Raw genomic sequence first — 19,259 nt, 5'->3', positions numbered from 1 at the left:
ATATGGTGTTGTCTGGAATTTTGATATCTGGAAAATCCCGAACTGCCTGATATTTGCATGCTTTCCTTATTTGTGAAAATCTTAGATGCCCCAACCTCCGATGCCACAACCAGTGCTCATCATCCTTGCTTAGATAGCATTGTTGTTGTCCTTCTTCAAATATGTATAGATTATTTGGAGTTCTTTTACCTTTGATCACTGTTTTACCTGTATCAAGATCACGAACTAGACATCCATTTGATCTGAATATCACTTCGGTTCTTTGATCACACATCTGGCTGACACTTAGAAGATTATGCTTCAATCCATCAACATACAAAACATTTCCAGCCTTGACCTTTTCTTTTAACTGAGCAATGCCTTTTCCTTTTATGGTTGCAGGAGTATCGTTTCCAAAAGAAACTTTCTTTCCTTTCTAGAGCAGAATATGATTCAAGTTTTTCTTTATCACCTGTCATATGCTTCGAACATCCACTGTCAATGTACCATAGATTTTCCTGTCCTTCTGCATAAAATGCTATCCCACATCTTTTTGTTTGTGGTTCCTTTATTCTCCATGTTATGGTGCTTGAGGCTTGCTCCTTTGTCTGCTGAAACCTGCTCCTGCATTCAGAATCTTTATGACCAAAGTTATTGCAAATAGAACATTCAACTTCATTTTCAAGTGCCGAAAAGTTGTTATAGGTCCTTTTTGTAATCCCGGTCATACTTCTTTGTTTTTGAGCTTCTCTAGTCATGATTTTTTTATATGCAACACATTGAGCTGCTTTGTGACCAAAGTTATGGCAAGAGAAACATTGTCCATTGAATAAACTTCTGCGGTTATCAAATCTACCGGCCAAATGATTGAAATTTCTATTGTCATCCATTCTTGAACCAAATTGAGAAGATTTTACCTGTGGCTGGTTGTAGCTTTTGTTTGCCCTTAAGACGGATTGCCCCTGATAGTCTCTGTTTGCAATTCGTTCCTGCTTTACTTGATGGTCTCCATTGTGCTTTTGCTCATTCCTTCTTGCTGCATCAAGATAGCTTTTTGAGGTGGATGCTTGAGAAGTTTCTCCATTATAGCCGAGACCTGTCCTATTTAGTGGAGAACGCTGTACATTGATAATCTCATCCAAAGTTTCAGATCCTTTGACAAACTTAAGATTAATAGCTTTTGTTTTCTCAATCTCTTTTCTAAGACCAACAATTTCACCTTCTAATTTTTCAAGATGTTTTTCCTTTTCATCAATTTGAAATTGTAGAGTATCAATGATCATATTCTTTTCTTCTATACATCTCTTGAGTTTAGTAATTTCTTCATAAAGGCTATCCACATCTATAGCATCCATATAATCATCATCTTCAAATGCCATTAACAATTTATAGTCATTACCTCGTTCATCTTCATCACTATTTGATAGACCATCACTATCTTCATGAGTGTAGTAGCTTTTCTTATTTGCACTCTGTTTCTTGTTCCATCTAGCAGGTTCCTTTCCTTTATCCTTATAAGGACATTTTGCAGCATAATGACCTACTCTTCCACAAGCAAAGCATTTAAAAGGTAACTTACCTCTGAACCTTCCAGAACCCCTTTGAAGATTTCTGACAAAATTTGATTCTTCTTCTTCTTCTTCTGGCACATGACTTGCTTCATAATAGTCTCCTTTGCCTGAAGCCTTGAAAGCAACTTCTCTTCTATCTGATGGACCTCCCTTTCTCATTTCATAAGTAGTTAGAATTCCGTGTAGCTGAGACATAGTAAGAATTCGTAGATTTTCCTTTGCTTCTATTGCAGACACTTTAGATTCAAACATGGGGGACAATGATCTTAGAACTTTTTCAACCACAATAGCCTCTTTTATTTCTTCACCCAAGTTTTTCATGCAATTAACAATCTCATCTACCCGAAGAAAATAGTTAGCCACACTTTCATCATTATACATCCTGAGATTTTCATACTGAATCCTGAGAGTTTGAAGTTTAGCACGCTTTACCTGTTCATCTCCTTCGTAGCTCAAGACAATCTTGTCCCATATTTCTTTTGCAGATTTATATTGCATAACCTTTACGAATTCTGTTTGAGATAAGCATCCCAGCAAGGTATTGACCGCTTTAGCATTTGTTTCATATTTCTTCTTTTCGGCCGCATCTGTAGGAGTAGCTGAAGGAAAAGTGTAGCCTGTATCTATGATATCCCAAACTTCTGTACCAAGAGATTGAAGATAGGCAGTAACTCTTACCTTCCAATAATTGAAGTTTGTCCCATCAAAAATTGGTGGCCTGATTGATGCTTCCCTCTCGTAGTTGCTCATGATGAATGATCTTCCTTCAAGCGATCAAGCTTCTCCGAAGGACCTGGCTCTGATACCAATTGTTGGAAATAATACTGAGAGGGGGGGTGAATCAGTATTATCAAGTTCTTTTAACAAATCTTCCTTATTTATACTTTGAATTACTTTTGCATATCAGTACCATAAAATAATGAGCATGAACAAGAAAAACAGATAGTCACACCAAAGAACACCAGATATAAGGTGGAAACCCAATGTGGGTGAAAACCACCTGCTGCAATATGTCTCTATCTTCTTTCAAATTAGAAACTCTTTTTACAATGATTTTGTACTAGTGCAGTCCTTTACCAGTACACAGGTTGCAACCTGCAGAGAGCTACAACTCTCTCTCGTTTTCCAGTCTCTCCTGGAAGGGAGCTACAACCCCCTAAAACATCAAATGGTCATCAAGTACATGTAAATTACACAGTCAACTGCAGTAACCAGATCAACAGTAACATAACTAAACCCAGAACACCTTATCTATAGAAAAATTCAGTCAACAGAAGATCTTAAGACAGATACGCAGTTTTTTCTTTCTTTGGTTTGCGTCGCTACGCACTTCACCTTCTGCTTCCCTGCGTATACCTGCAGAGAGCCTTCTACTGCACTGAGTGCCTACGCACTGCTTCTTCAATCGTACTGCGTACTGTTACAGTAGGTACGCACCCAGATACATTATCGCGTTGCGTTCTGTTATAGTAGGTACGCACTCAGATACACTATCGCACCGTGTATTTTTATTGTGCATAGAGGCTGTGTCGCACTGCGTACCCACGCAGTTCTCCTTCTTCTGATCTGTGTACCCACGAAGTTGCCCTTCTTCTACTCTGTGTACACACGCAGCTCTCCTGTTTCTGCTCTGTGTACCCACGCACTTGCACCGTTAAATACCTGTGTACTTTTGATTAGGGCCGAATTGACAGTTCACCAGTGTGCTACAGTTAGTCGGATGCCCAGATCTGATCATGCGCTCGAGAGATCACCCTTCACAGATTTGCTTTCAACTTCACTTTCATATAGATCAAGCTTTTAAAATAATAACCCAATATTTCAGATCTTAAGATATTCAATTTTCAAAAGATACATAGCCAAGTGATCTCCTTTGCTTTATATAGGCAGGCTCCTCCTAAAATCATGGATCAATACCATAGATAACCAATACCAAGGGCCCAAAAACATGGGGCTCAATAATAATAATAATATAAAACAATATCACGGGCCAAAACCATAGAATCAAGAGCGGAGGGCTAAATACCCGGGCCAAACATAGGAAACCCCACGTGAACGCGCTTCTCTGCCTTGAAGTAAGTGAAACTGGGGGTACGCACCCTCTGAACGAGTGACCTGCGTAGGTGGCCGCAGTTCCTTCACGATGTACCTGCGTGTACGCATCTTCTGAACTATTCTCCTGCGTACTTCTTAATTTTCAACATTTTGAGGGCCTGATCAGAGCATTGCCACATGAGGGTATTGCCATCAAGTACAACATCTGTAACATAGAGCCATACCAGAATCATAATGCCAACAATACACTTGGCACCTCAACATTTCATTGTGAGTTTGAGTAGGAGTAATGTAACCCCCATGTTGCACTTTGATGTTGATCATGATCGTGTAAGAAATAAAGGGAAGTAATCATGGTTTCCTAGAGTTTGAGGTCAATATACTTTTTCAAAGCCAGCAAAGCAGTAATGTGACCATTATGATTATATGAGTGAAGAAACAATTAATTTTATAGTTCAATCCTAAAAGATCGTATATCATGGAATCCGACAGTCCTGCTATTTTTTATGCCTACGATCTGAATTTATTCCTCAAGCCAGATGGGATAGGGAAGTCTCATCCTTTTACTGTCAATACTCATCTGGAAGACAAAGTTATTGACATATGTGATGGATATTACTTGTTAGACAAACAAAGGGTATGTTATAAACACACAATTATTGAAGCTTTAAGTCATACAAATCCATTTCCAGCTATAGATAGCTCTATTGTTGACAATAACAAAGTTGGACAGCCCCAGAAGATTGATTAAACCTGTAATGAAACTCTCGATAACATATACAACTATAGTGCTGAGAATGAAAACGATGTCAGGAAAATCATTGATGAAGAATACAGGCTTGGCCAAATAAAAAATTTCTCTCTGGACCACCTCAAATGCAAATATGTTCTCTTCTCCATGAACATGTGGACAATCATTCATGCACTAGATTTTTAAAAGGAAATGTAGACAACAAACCTCTAACAAATCCACATGAAGTCAATGCTGAGGGACAATTTTGGGGCCTGTAAAAGGTTCACTCACAGGGATTAAATCACAGTGAAGAGAGGCTCCTTCGTTGTCCCAAAAGAAGGTTCTTCATCATAGCAAGGAGGCTTCCATACGCTATCAAAGGAAGCTCCAAAAGATCCCTAGTTGCAGTCTTCTATTCACAGGTAAGACGCAATCAAAGGGAGCCTAAATGAACCCCTAATCCACAAAAATAAAAAGACTCAACACACAATCCTAAAGGATGTGCTTTAGGTGTTGTTCAAGTAAGGAGACATATCACGTCTTAGCCGTAGTTTTGAAGCCCAGTCGCGTTGAAGGGAGAAGTCTCTACAGTTGTCTTACGAGGAGGACCTATACGTTGTCAAAAAAGGTTCTAACCAGCAGTTAAGCAGGGCTCTACTACGATGGCTAGAGGAACTATATACCACCATAAAGGAAGGCTTCACAATTATGATGAGGTCCTAAGCCACATCAATGAGAGACCCCAATCCACTGATGGGAAGAAGCCCTAACAGCATATCGAGACTTGAAGGATCAACATAGTATTTCAGTGGAAACATGATGATGACAACATTGTGATTGAAACTATTCCTAAGGACTGTTTATAAGGTTGGTAACCTACAGTCATATTATATTAATGAAATCTATCCTAGACCAAAGTTCAAATCAGTACACTCAGATTGAGTCAAGTCCTTGTACGACTTATACTACTGCATTGATATTATTTGTTGACTGAAGATCAGAGGCCAGACTTGCTGCTGGGCTAGACCACAGGCCATAGCTAGTAGCAAAGGTATTGACTTGAAAGCGTGACAATGGTGGAGCTGCACCTCGAAGTCATGGATTGGTAACTGTGTGAAGGAAGAGGATTGAATGTTGACGCCATATCTCATAAAGCAGTTACAGCTAGTGCAGCAAGCAGTTATCAGTGTTTTTGGGAGCTGTATTGGGTCAAGGGTTGACCATGTTCGACTCAGTTTGATGAGCATCCTATTGGTGCCATATGGATGAACTTACATTGATGTCAGAGTGTCAGCAAGGAAATTTGCAAATATCTTAAAACAAAGAAACAAGCAATCAAATTCCATTAAAATACACTTAACTTTACATATGCCCAAAAGCATAGGAAATAACTAAGCTGGAATATGATCCAAGAAAATGCCCCGTATTATCATCCTATGCTTAGTAAAGCTTACAAGGAAATGGGTTGGATATGTGTTTAAAGTCTGTACAATAAAAAAGATAGAATCTAAAGGTAGCCCCAACAATCTGAACAGGCAACAGGATATGATAATAATTTATTCAAAGAGCTATTTTTTAATAAAACAAACAGAAAGCCTAAACACATACCTGTTTTAGGCAAAAACTATGGAAGATCGGCCTCACAGAAAAAAAATGGTAGTAAATGCAGAGCTTATTATCTGTCTGTTCAAAAGTTTCCCAAATCTTTGAATCACGGATTATCATGTGTTTCGTGTGAATTTGGGCAAGCTTAGAAGTCGGGTTGCAAACTGCTAGAAGTGTCCTTATTTTTCTACAAGAAACAGTCTAATGTGAAGGTGAATATGCTAAATGTGATATTGGATGGCAATGATGCTAATGAGAAGTTGGAAAATTGAAAAGTGCACATATCCAATGCATTAAAACAACTTGTGGTAGGGTTAATCTACCAAAATGCAAGGTTGTAGTGTTTCTTGTAGTTGCAAAATAGAGTAGAGTGTAAGAAACAATGAATAACACATAATGAACAAAAAATTAAAAATAGTAATGGAAATGAACTAAATTCAAAGTAAAAATTCTTTACAACTAATGTAACAGTGCTACAACTATCATCAACAAATGTTAAGATAAGCTGTAAGAAAAAATTGCTCATAAACAAATGTGTGAACATAAATGATACAAGAGGGATATTGACCACCTAGGTCAATGGGCCTTAACACAAGGAAACTTAAAAACCTTAGAAGAAAGCTAAACTAAGAGCTGAAATCAAATATCACTTTGATTAACAAACATGTTGTTTGTACATGACAAAGTTACAAAAAATTCTTGGAATCTAAACCTCTCGTATTATTCACATGTTTTCCTATGATTTTCTTCTAATCCTATTATGCTACTCAAGCCTATTGTTTGTACAAGTGGATAGGAGGAAAACTCCTTGAGTGGAGGAATGATTTCCCTCCAAAAAGCAATAAAAACACAGATCTTGTTTCCTGGATCACCATGTAGCAGTAGTAAGGAGGATTTACTATTCTTAGGAAGTCATGTTGGGTTTATTACTAAACCAACCAAAACCACTCGTAGGCCCTAGGATGATAATGGTGTTTCTCCTTAGATGATGTCCAAGGCCCCAAACAAAGCCATCCTTGTGGGGCAAAATTATCCTCACATTAACACCCATACAACATCTATATACCTATGGTTTATAATGATGGCAAATAGTGCTCCCCATCACCTAATTGTGCAAAAAGCCCCAACTAACCTAGATTCCATGTCAAACTTGTCCTCGATATTAGCATATCATCCTACATTATCCATTAGCTCATGGAGATAGAGGGTTCAAGGACTCTCACTCCATGGTTGGGGACTATAATCCGTCAAGAGGTCAAATTTTGGGCTAACTGTATCAAGGACACCTCAAGGTCAACCAACACTAATGCAATGTATTAGTTGTTGGTATATCGACCTATCAAAATGTCACAATATTGGGTAGTAGACATTAGTAAGTAGGGCACTAGCCACCAACAAGAAACCTTGATGTTGGTGATGGGCACCACTAGGCCAAACATTCACCTTAGAGGCACTAGGAGGTGGTTTTGTATGATGTGCATAGTCTGTATTATTACTAAACCAACCAAAGCCACTCATAGGCCCTGGTATGATAATGGTGTTTCTCCTTAGATGATGTCCAAGGCCCCAAACAAAGCCATCCTTATGGGGCAGAGTTATCCTAACATTAACACCCATACAACATCTACATACCTATGGTTTATAATGATGCCAAATAGTGCTCCCCATCACTTAATTGTGCAAAAAGCCCCAACTAACCTAGATGCCATGTCAAACTTTTCCTCGATATTAGCATATCATCCTACATTATCCATTAGCTCATCAAGATAGAGGGTTCAAGGACTCTCACTCCATGGTTGGGGACTATAGTCCATCAAGTCTAGGTCAAATTTCGGGCTAACTGTATCAAGGACACCTCAAGGTCAACCAACACTAATGCAATCTATTAGTTGTTGGTACATCGACCTATCAAAATGTCACAATATTGGGTAGTAGACATTAGTAAGTAGGGCACTAGCCACCAACAAGAAACCTTGATGTTGGCGATGAGCACCACTAAGCCAACCATTCACCTTAGAGGCACTAGGAGGTGGTTTTGTACCATGTGCATAGTCTGTATTATTACTGAACCAACCAAAACCAGTCGTAGGCCCTGGGATGATAATGGTGTTTCTCCTTAGATGATGTCCAAGGCCCCAAACAAAGCCATCCTTGTGGGGCAAAATTATCCTCACATTAACACCCATACAACATCTATATACCTATGGTTTATAATGACGACAAATAGTGCTCCCCATCACCTAATTGTGCAAAAATCCCCAACTAACCTAGATGCCATGTCAAACTTGTCCTCGATATTAGCATATCATCCTACATTATCCATTAGCTCATCAAGATAGAGGGTTCAAGGGCTCTCACTCCATGGTTGAGGACTATAGTCCATCAAGTCTAGGTAAAATTTCGGGCTAACTGTATCAAGGACACCTCAAGGTCAACCAACACTAATGGAATGTATTAGTTGTTGGTACATCGACCTATCAAAATGTCACAATATTGGGTAGCAGACATTAGTAAGTAGGACACTAGCCACCAACAAGAAACCTTGATGTTGGCGATGAGCACCACTAGGCCAACCATTCACCTTAGAGGCACTGGGAGGTGGTTTTGTACCATGTGCATAGTCTGTATTATTACTAACCCACTAAAACCACTCGTAGGCCCTAGGATGATAATGGTGTTTCTCCTTAGATGATGTCCAAGGCCCCAAACAAAGCCATCCTTGTGAGGCAAAATTATCCTCACATTAACACCTATACAACATCTATATACCTATGGTTTGTAATGATGGAAAATAGTTCTCCCCTTCACCTAACTGTGCAAAAAGCCCCAACTAACCTAGATGCCATGTCAAACTTGTCCTCGATATTAGCATATCATCCTACATTATCCATTAGCTCATGGAGATAGAGGGTTCAAGGACTCTCACTCCATGGTTGGGGACTATAGTCCATCAAGAGGTCAAATTTCGGGCTAACTGTATCAAGGACACCTCAAGGTCAACCAACACTAATGAAATGTATTAGTTGTTGGTACATCAACCTATCAAGATGTCACAGTATTGGGTAGTATACATTAGTAAGTAGGACACTAGCCGCCAATAAGAAACCTTGATGTTGGCGATGAGCACCACTAGGCCAACCATTCACCTTAGAGGCACTGGGAGGTGGTTTTGTACCATGTGCATAGTCTGTATTATTACTAAACCAACCAAAACCACTCGTAGGCCCTAGGATGATAATGGTTTTTCTCCTTAGATGATTTCTAAGGCCCCAAACAAAGCCATCCTTGTGGGGAAAAATTATCCTCACATTAACACCCAAACAACATCAATATGCCTATGGTTTATAATGATGTCAAATAGTGCTCCCCATCACCTAATTGTGCAAAAAGCCCCAACTAACCTAGATTCCATGTCAAACTTGTCCTCGATATTAGCATATCATCCTACATTATCCATTAGCTCATCGAGATAGAGGGTTCAAGGACTCTCACTCCATGGTTAGGGACTATAGTCCATCAAGAGGTCAAATTTCCGGCTAACCATATCAAGGACAACTCAAGGTCAACCAACACTAATGCAACGTAGTAGTTGTTGGTACATCAACCTATCAAAATGTCACAATATTGGGTAGTAGACATTAGTAAGTAGGACACTAGCCACCAACAAGAAACCTTGATGTTGGCGATGAGCACCACTAGGCCAAACATTCACCTTAGAAGCACAGGGAGGTGCTTTTGTACCATGTGCATAGTCTGTATTATTACTAAACCAACCAAAACCACTCGTAGGCCCTAGGATGATAATGGTGTTTCTCCTTAGATGATTTCCAAGGCCCCAAACAAAGCCATCCTTGTGGGGCAAAATTATCCTCACATTAACACCCATACAACATCTATATACCTATGGTTTATAATGATGGTAAATAGTGCTCCCCATCACCTAATTGTGCTAAAATCCCCAACTAACCTAGATGCCATGTCAAACTTGTCCTCAATATTAACATATCATTGTACATTATCCATTAGCTCATCGAGATAGAGGGTTCAAGTACTCTCACTCCATGGGTGGTGACTATAGTCCATCAAGAGGTCAAATTTCAGGCTAACTGTATCAAGGACACCTCAAGGTCAACCAACACTAATGCAATGTATTAGTTGTTGGTACATCGATCTATCAAAATGTCACAATATTGGGTAGTAGGCATTAGTAAGTAGGACACTAACCACCAACAAGAAACCTTGATGTTGGCTACGAGCACCACTAGGCCAACCATTCACCTTAGAGGCACTGGGAAGTGGTTTTGTACCATGTGCATAGTCTATATTATTACTAACCCATTAAAACCACTTGTAGGCCCTAGGATGATAATGGTGTTTCATGTCCTTTGGAACAAGTTGGCTATGGAGTGTTTTCTATTAGTTTCCATTGTAAGAAAATTGCACACCAGGACAATGGTGCATGGAAGCATATCGACCTAGCTACAACAATAAAATTGCCATACCTTATTAAAAAAATGTACAGTAGAGAATTCAGATGAATTAGTATACCGTTATTTCTTTTCTTTATTTTGTCCTTGAGTGTTGCCTTCATTTTACATGAACGCCCATTATTCTTGATCATTGGAACAAAATGTTTGGATTGGGCATAGAAAAGAATATTTCTTAGTTCTTTGCTCTCGAACTTGGCATTTTTGGTATACATCATCTCCATATTTTTATGTAATTTTAAAACAACTCCATCCATATCCATCTTTCTTTGAGTTTTGGTTCAATATTATGCAAGAACTTTTGAAACTAGGTTTGGAAATTAAACCTTCGTATTTGTGATTTACCTCTTCTTTCATGACATAGAGTTTGAAGGAAAATCAATTTATTTGAGAATTGTGTTACGTTATCTACTATTTATAATAATAATAATAATAATAATAATCTAATTTTAAGGTCATGGCCAAGCCAGACATCAAATTCATGTAAGACACAACCAAAGTAAACACCAAAGGGGTGCATGAGACCCCCTATTTGTGAGACAAGGTTTCCACCTCTGCCCAGCGATATGACTGCTAAAGTCTACAGGACAACACATTCTCTACCCCTATATTTGATCTTGGGAGCTCTTAGGAGGAAACAAAAGCTCTTAACCTTTAACCTTTAGGCCCACTCAAGCTATATAAAAATGGAACATCATATGCAAGCCAATAACAAGATATAGTTGATTGGAAGGTAATATGGTAACAATAAGCATCTACTTCTTGTTGTGGTCCCTTGCATTCTAATTGCTCTCTCTTTGATGTATAGTGTTTTTGTTGGCAAGCTTCAGTTTTCTTGGCATATGATTTTTTGTGTTAGATATTTCCTTGTTTGACAGTATTGAAATCTGGTGTGTACTTAAGGTTACCAATAGTGTTGCAACTTTTAGTCTTTGGATAGTAATGTGAAGGTGCAACGCACTGATGTTTACAATAATAATTGTCCAGTTTTACTGTGTAGTTGCCTCTACCTGCATGTCTCAAGTCCCTTGGCTTTTTCCCTCTTGAGAAAAATCCAGCTACAAATAAAATGTGAAATTGAACCTCTTACCGAGCTATGTTTCATCTAAACCATGTTGCTACTAGAAACGTGCCCAAATAATGTTATAATTGAAGATATGTACAGTATGTGGTGATGTTAACCTGTTTTACCATGTGATGACAATTCTCCACTGATGGATGCCACTTGATGATTTATTACCTATTAGTTGATAAACAACATTTGCTTGTCAGCGGGGATGTATAAGAGAGCTATTACAATTTCTTGTTTACTGCATTAACAGAATGCGGGCTAGGTTATTGCAAATTTTGAAAAGGCTAGAAACTAGGCTAGTTATTGTTTAGATATTTTGCTAGGACAGGGTCAATATTTAAGTTAGCCATAGTTCAGATCATCTTTTGGGTCTCTTCTATCTGTTATGTCTCCTCTATCCGTTGGTTCTCAGGGGTTTTACACTAATTCTAACCTTTGTATAAATTGATATATTATGCTCGTTGATATAGCAATCAAAATAACTTTCAATATAGCAAAATATGAATAATTGGGCAGCAAATTTCATTCACTTAGTAACAATCGAAAATAAATAAGTATTTAAATAAAAAATATATGGAACGCCATATAAGATCCTAACAAATGTGGATAGGCTCTAAATTTTTCTTACCTGGAGACTGCTGCTTGGTGGGGGCTACTGAGATGAAAATTATGGCCGCTTTAACTACCTCCCATTCCAGAAAATTTGTTGTTGTCCCGTTTTTGCCCTATCTAGGCCATGCACTCACTCCCCATATTTGAGGATGTCTACCCGATGGAACGATTCCCCGGTCCATGAAATCCCCAGGACTAATGCACCTTTGCATTGTGATTGATATTACCGCGATGAGTATTATTGATACTAGCCCCCTGTTGTGACTGCCCTCTTCCTCCCATAGGAAAAAACATCAGTGGATGCCTCGAACAAGATGGGGTCTAGGAACAACGAATTATAACTGAATCTAATAATTTGTTGGTGTTTTCATACCCACTCCAGCTTAACAAGCCTGGTAAAGCTCAAGATTGAAATAAAAATATATTTAATAAAAACCCTAACGCTGAGGGTTTGACAGTGAAATTGTGGACAAATCAAGCGAAATAAAGATCGACAGATAGGGCAGAAGGAGGCTAGCTGAAAGCCATGGTTGAATCCCATCGACTTGAACAAATTTCCATAGTAATGAAGCTTCAATGTCCTTGACTGAGAAATGGTCGAGTAAGCGATCTACAGAAGCATTTGAGTTTGTTTTCGTGGTTTCGTTAAGACTCTGTGATTTTCACCAATGAAAAGATATTAAGCGTTCAGCTTTTGCCATTAGTAACACTTTCATTCAAAGTTCATCAGAGCAATTAATTTAGATTTTTATAGTTTAACGTCATTAAAAATCTATCCTTCACGGGTTGGATGACTATGGTGATATTTCTACCAGTGTCATTCTCTCTTGGGTTGGAAAGGGGTATTGTGCTGGAATTAATAATGCTTTGGTTCAAAGTTTATTCAAGCAATCAATTTTTTATTTGATTTTTCATCTTAATGTTATTAAAAGTCTACCCTTCATGGGTTGGATGAGTGGTGATATTTCTACCCATGGTCATTTTCTCATGGATCTTTTGGAAAAGGGTATTGTTGTATATTGGAGGTATTAGAGGCCAAAAAAAGATGGATGGTACACTTATGTGAGTGGCCTAAAGAATATGATATATCTGATATGACCTAATGACCTCAAATATATCTAAGAACCGTATCCTTCTCACTCTCCCTCCCTCTCCAATGCTTTCCCACTCTCTAGATCTCTCGCTACCTCCCTCTCCCTCCGTCTCCCTCACTCCCTCTCTCCTTCTCCCTTCCTCCCTCTCTATCTCTTCCTCTACTTCTCTCTTTATCTCCTACTCTTTCATGCCCACTCTCTCTTTATATCTTTATCTCTCTCCCTCCCTCTATACATATCCTTATCCCTCTCACTCCCTCTTTCTATCTCTCTATCCAGAGTTATTTTAGTACATGCACCATAATTCATACACTAGCGTTGAGCTCCACAATTGTGTTTAAGCATAGATCTCTACTTAACCATGATGACAAATCATCAAACCACAATCAAGACTTATTAGTGCCCACAATGCATTGGGTTAACCCACACATTTCCCACATCATCTAATTTATTCTCACTAAGCTAATAATGGTCATAAGCCAAAACCATTATTCAAAATTGACCTAATCGCTAGGTGTCTTCCTCCTATGCTATCCACGTTGTGGGCTGGTATCCCCTATATATGGCTCAACCGATATCCCCTATCCTCATGCTAATTCTTGGGCTCAAAGTTGTGAGTACCACGACGAACAGAAATATGATATTGAGCATAGATAAATGCATTAAGAAATAAATCCTAATGTATTGGGATTATATTGTTTTGGATTAAAGATTCCTCTATGCATTTCATTATAGAAGCAGACATGTCCCTCCAAAGTTGCTTGAGTGTCTACTAAAGAGGCCCCAAAGTTTATCCTAATTCACGGAACAAGGTAACAATCAACCTTAAGCACAGATCTAGTAGTAGACAGTCTATCAACTTTAGAGGGACATATCTACTTCTATAGTGAAATGTGTAGAGGAATATTTAATCCAAAAGAATATGCTCTGAATGCATTAAGATTTATTGTTCAATGTATTAGGATGCTGTGGGTTGTCTCTTCCCTGTCTAGTTGAATGTTTGGATCCCCTTCTTTCCTTAAGATCCCCCCAACTGTGGTTAGAGTTCTTAGATGACTGTAAGGAGGAAGCCCCTTTTGGAAAGGGACATATAGTTTGAAGGTGTCTAGCTTGTTGGTAATTCCTACATCAAAAAAGTTGTATTTTCGTAGTCCAAGGGTTGGGAATACACAATGCCCATACACCTGAGCTCTATTTTATCTGGTAGACCTTCATTGAGATTTACTAAACGCATATGTAGACATAGCTAAAAATTCCTTTCAAAAGTCTTTCCTCGTCTACTTTGACAAATCTTCCAATTAAATTGCCCACTTTTTCTAAGAGACCTGGATGGGTAAAGTGAATGGGAAAACTAGGCAATCTTACCCATACTGGAGTAGTCATTGACAACTTAGTGAGAGGATTGTAGTTGGGAAACCATGGCTTCACTGGAAGACCAACTCATCCCCAAAACCATGGACCTTGGTCAAGGATTTTTTTTTATCCTCAAGACATTTGAAGATCACCACAAAAAAACTTTGAGAAAAATATCAATTCTAGGTTATGAGCCTAGTTTTGATAGATCTAATCTCTAAGGGCAGATGATGAGGGTCAAAAACCATTGAAATGACATATGATTGCTTGATTGAGTTACTATCCAGCCCTCATATTGATGCCAACCTCTATTAGTTCCAGGCTAGGAGTGGCTAGAGAGTGCTCAACCACAAAGACCAAGCCTGAATAATCCTTAAAATTTAAAGAGTTGGGACAAGGCTTGCGGCCTTTCTGACTTGGTGGTAGAAGGAGCCTCCTCTCCCTTATTTCCCCTTTTCATCTCTACAACGAGGGAGATTAGAGCCTCATTTTGAATGCCATAGTCGCTTAGACGCAATCCCTCTTGTAGCATCCTGCCTTTCTACATAAGCCTCGAAAGTGCAACTGGAATTCTTGTACGTTCATGGAGTTTGGTAGCAAGTATGACTACCAAGTTAGCTACTAACATTGTGATACAAGAAGTCCCTTGTGGGAGAGGTTTTAAAAATATTATGAAAAGGGGTGGTTATGAATTTGAAGATCCATGCTTTACTAGTTTTTTCTGCGGGAAGTGAGGGACAGATTCATGCCTACCCTCTTCATCATGGAGAAAAATTTTGACAAACATATCCCAAATGCCCCAAGCGCTACCCCACTTAGCTCATTCAGGTGTTTCTTCAAACACTTTGCGAGCAACCAAAGAACTTGCAGGTTTGGGAAGTAACTGGGCAGATTGGACAACTACATTGTAGTAGCTCCCATACCCCGAGCGACCAACTCAATCCAAGAAATGATTTTTTTACAATTAGTACATAGGGTTTTAACTCCCTAAAGATTCACTCAAGTAAGATACTCTACACTACAATGTCATCAATTGTTCTAATATCCAAGTAAGGCTTTTGTAATTATAAGGTATTTGGCTTACAACACCACCTTCATCTCAAAATAAAATGCCAAGCTTAGTACCCCACTATGACTAAGTACACCATATCTTCCTCTATCCACTTAGACAATACTTGAGAGGTATTTAACTACTCCAATTACCATCATGGCTTAGTGAAAAAATCATCTTTTCTGAGGTAAAAATTGTACATTAACATAGCCAAAAAATTTCCTAGAAGTAATATTTCTTTTCCATTTTTTCCCAACCCATTTCCAACTAATTTAGCATCGCTAAATAATATTAGGGGAAATTTAGGGCCATGGTTAAAATCATTTAAATCACTTGAAGCCATTTTGTAGGTTAATCCTACCCCCTCGATCACTAAACCCTAATTTAACTTATTTACAATAGTTCAAAGATTTTAGACAATTATTTCCCATTATTTTATGTTGCCTCTATGATATACTCAAGGTTAATGGAATGTTTCCAATCATGGCCTATTATTGTCTAATCTCCTAAAATATTCCATCTTCTAGGAGCAAGAAGGTCTCACTTGAGGCACATATAATAATTCCCATTAAGTAATGTGCAAAATGTCAAATATTTTAGCGGGGATCACATTCATTATGATATTATTGGTGCCAATTTAAACCATTAGCACTAACATCATTCAAATGAATGAAAACATGCATATATCACCCAAATATAGTACAAATACAAAAACATCAGTAGATTAGTATTTCGTTATACTAATAACATGCATGCTATTACATAACTCTAATGTAGAGTGAACACCAAAAATTGATAAAAAAAATGTAACCCCTCTTACAAATTATCCCTAATATTGAATCTATTTAAGTACCTTACAAACCTCGTATATATAGGAAACTAGAGTAGCTGCAAAAGATTCAAAGTTATAATAGAGAATCAACCAACCATAAGCCACTTAACAAAAAAAAAGAGTACAAAAGAGTTTATTTCTTTAGAGAGATACACAAATTATCCATAAAAGTAGGTGCAAAGAATATATGAGACGACTCATTAGCCTTGTGTACTTAGCCTTATATAAATCCACATATTCAACCTTCTACATGTTTACTTCTACAAATTCATATTTTTTAAAGTTTTGTTGAGCTTCTCTCTATGCCAAAACTTAGTAAAAGATGATACACAAAAATGCCTCGGTCATGCCTTCCAACTCATCCTTGAGTTTGGTTCTATGCTTCATATATGTCCTCCTCTTATGACCAATATTTGAATCGCGTGGCACATATCAAACTTTCACCTAGTAAGTATGGCTTGTACCTATGATAACTCCCCTTATCTAAATATTGGATTATGATGATCACAAGTAGGCATCTTTCTTTATGAAGCCTTTACATGTGTAACTTTATTATGGTAGGACTAGCATACATAGGTAGATCTCTAATATCCTTGTGGATTTTTTATTACAATTGCACATGATGATAACTAGAATAACCATGGGGAAATATATACACGTGCAACATAGCTATTTTAGGCAATCATAACCCTCATCTTAGCCACATTACTAGATACTCTTCCCAAAATATGTTTGATATCTCCTCCCAATTGTAATTTTCAACTAAAAGGATCCATCAAAGCTTATCTCAATTTCATGTTGGCCTTCTCAATTCTAAATGTACAACTACCTTAAAAATGGTGATGTTAAAAAATTGGACCAAAATGATAGGAAAGACTAGTGGCCAAATCATTCACTTACTTTACCTTCATTGTCCATACCTAACTAATGAAAGCACAAGAACACCTACTTCTCTAGAAGCACCTATAATAATTTTGTGGGTTTAGCTAAATACCCTTTGGTTAGTGTTTACACATCAGTCTAGATACTAAAAGGATCTGCCTACAATCATAATCCACTAGGTGTATTTTCTCTTAAAAAACTATGCAAATATAGATGTCCCTTTTATGGCCAAGTTCCACCAAAATAGTTCCTCCTTGGTCTGGTTGCATGAATATGATTGCAAACCAACTTCTTGTCATGGTAATAATCACGAGCAACTGGTCCAATAAATGTCCCCAAAGTTCCACAGTCCAATGCTTCAATCGCCCAGGGGTATAATTTCGACCACGTGTTAGCCTCCTATACCAATAGGTTTCATATATCATGATTGGCAGGGGAAATTCCAAATATGTTTTGCTTTGATGATGCAAAGGTCCCATATTTGTGTGTAAAAACACATCTGTAAACAATTTTGTTGATGTCCTACTTGTTGATGGGTGATCCAACAGTATAATCTAGATCATGCCATGTTTAAATTGATGTTGTAGAATAGAGAAAGAGAATCTGTCCAAACAGTTTAAGCTTGGCAGATTAGTAGTTAGGTAGAGAACAAAGGCGCCCAACTGCTTAATCTGGGCCCTTGGAAGTGATAAGGGTAGTTTTAGAAAGCAAACCATTTGAAAAGAAAAAGAAAAGATCCATTGAGGATTTGCAAGTCTAAATGCACCCTCCCTGAAGTAACAAAAAATGCTAGGTACTAAGATGGGTAGGTAGACAGGGGTTGCCGAAGCCTGATTTTCTTCATGAGTTAGCTTGACAAAGAAAGTTTATATTGGCGAGAACAGAATTGTTTATTTAGCATTTTGATAACAAAATATGGAAGCATGTCTAATTTCCCCTTTTTCCCTATAAAACCTCTTTCTAACATCCATCCATGGACCATTGGGTTATCCCCAACAAAGTCCTGCTATCACTTTCTCTTTTGAGAAACATCAACTCAAAGAGTTGGTTTCCATCACACAAGAAAGTCACATTTCCTGTGTAAAATCATTTCCCACTCTCATCTGCTTCCAAACCTAAGTTTTCTCCTTAAACTTAGCTCCCAGTTCCTCTTTCACATCCCAAATTCATATTAACTTCTAAACTTACTATATAGCTCCCTAAGTTTTCCCCTTCCCTTATTATTATAGCATTCTATGTAAAAATCCCAAAAATATGTGCATATCCTCCCCTTGGGTAGTTTAGCCATATATCCCAAAGTTTGGAAGTGTGATGAAGTCAGAGTCCCATGTAAATATCTGTTCATACTATAATCGGGAATTAAATTAACACCTGGTTGATTTAATAACCCTTACCCACCTTATAAACTGTAATGTCATGTTTTCCTCGTTTATTATGTAAATTTTTGCAAAACCCACAATTATCATTTATCCAAAGTTTTTATGTCTCGGCGCGTTTTACCAAAAAAAAAAAAATAATTAAATATTGGCCGGGTCCCGCCGTAATCGCGCTGGCTGTTTCGTCTCCCGTCTACCGTCGGATCTGGGCCCTCCCATCCGACGGTCATCGGGTATTTCGGAACCCCTCCTCCGTCCGACCGTTAGCGCCCGAAATTGTCAGACTGCTGACGTATTGCCAGGGACGCGCATCCATTTCTTATTGAATCGGGCGGCCTCTGACAGATACCGGACCCGTACCACAAGCGGTCCGATAAAACCGCTTACCACTGTTTCTTTTCCGCCCATGTCATCGTTGCGTCATAATTACGTCAGCAGTCGTGTCAACTCCCATTTCGCTGTCTATCCGACATGGCCGCCGCGTCATCCCTCCACGTCAGCCCAGTCATGCATCGCCACGTCACCTGCCGTACCCGGACCTAACCAGTGATGTCATG

Source organism: Pinus tabuliformis, chromosome 3_2 (assembly GCF_031772625.1).
Source record: "Pinus tabuliformis cultivar Carrire ecotype Pingquan chromosome 3_2, CPIR1, whole genome shotgun sequence".
NCBI classification, from domain to species: domain Eukaryota; kingdom Viridiplantae; phylum Streptophyta; class Pinopsida; order Pinales; family Pinaceae; genus Pinus; species Pinus tabuliformis.
This window is presented reverse-complemented; position numbering follows the sequence as displayed.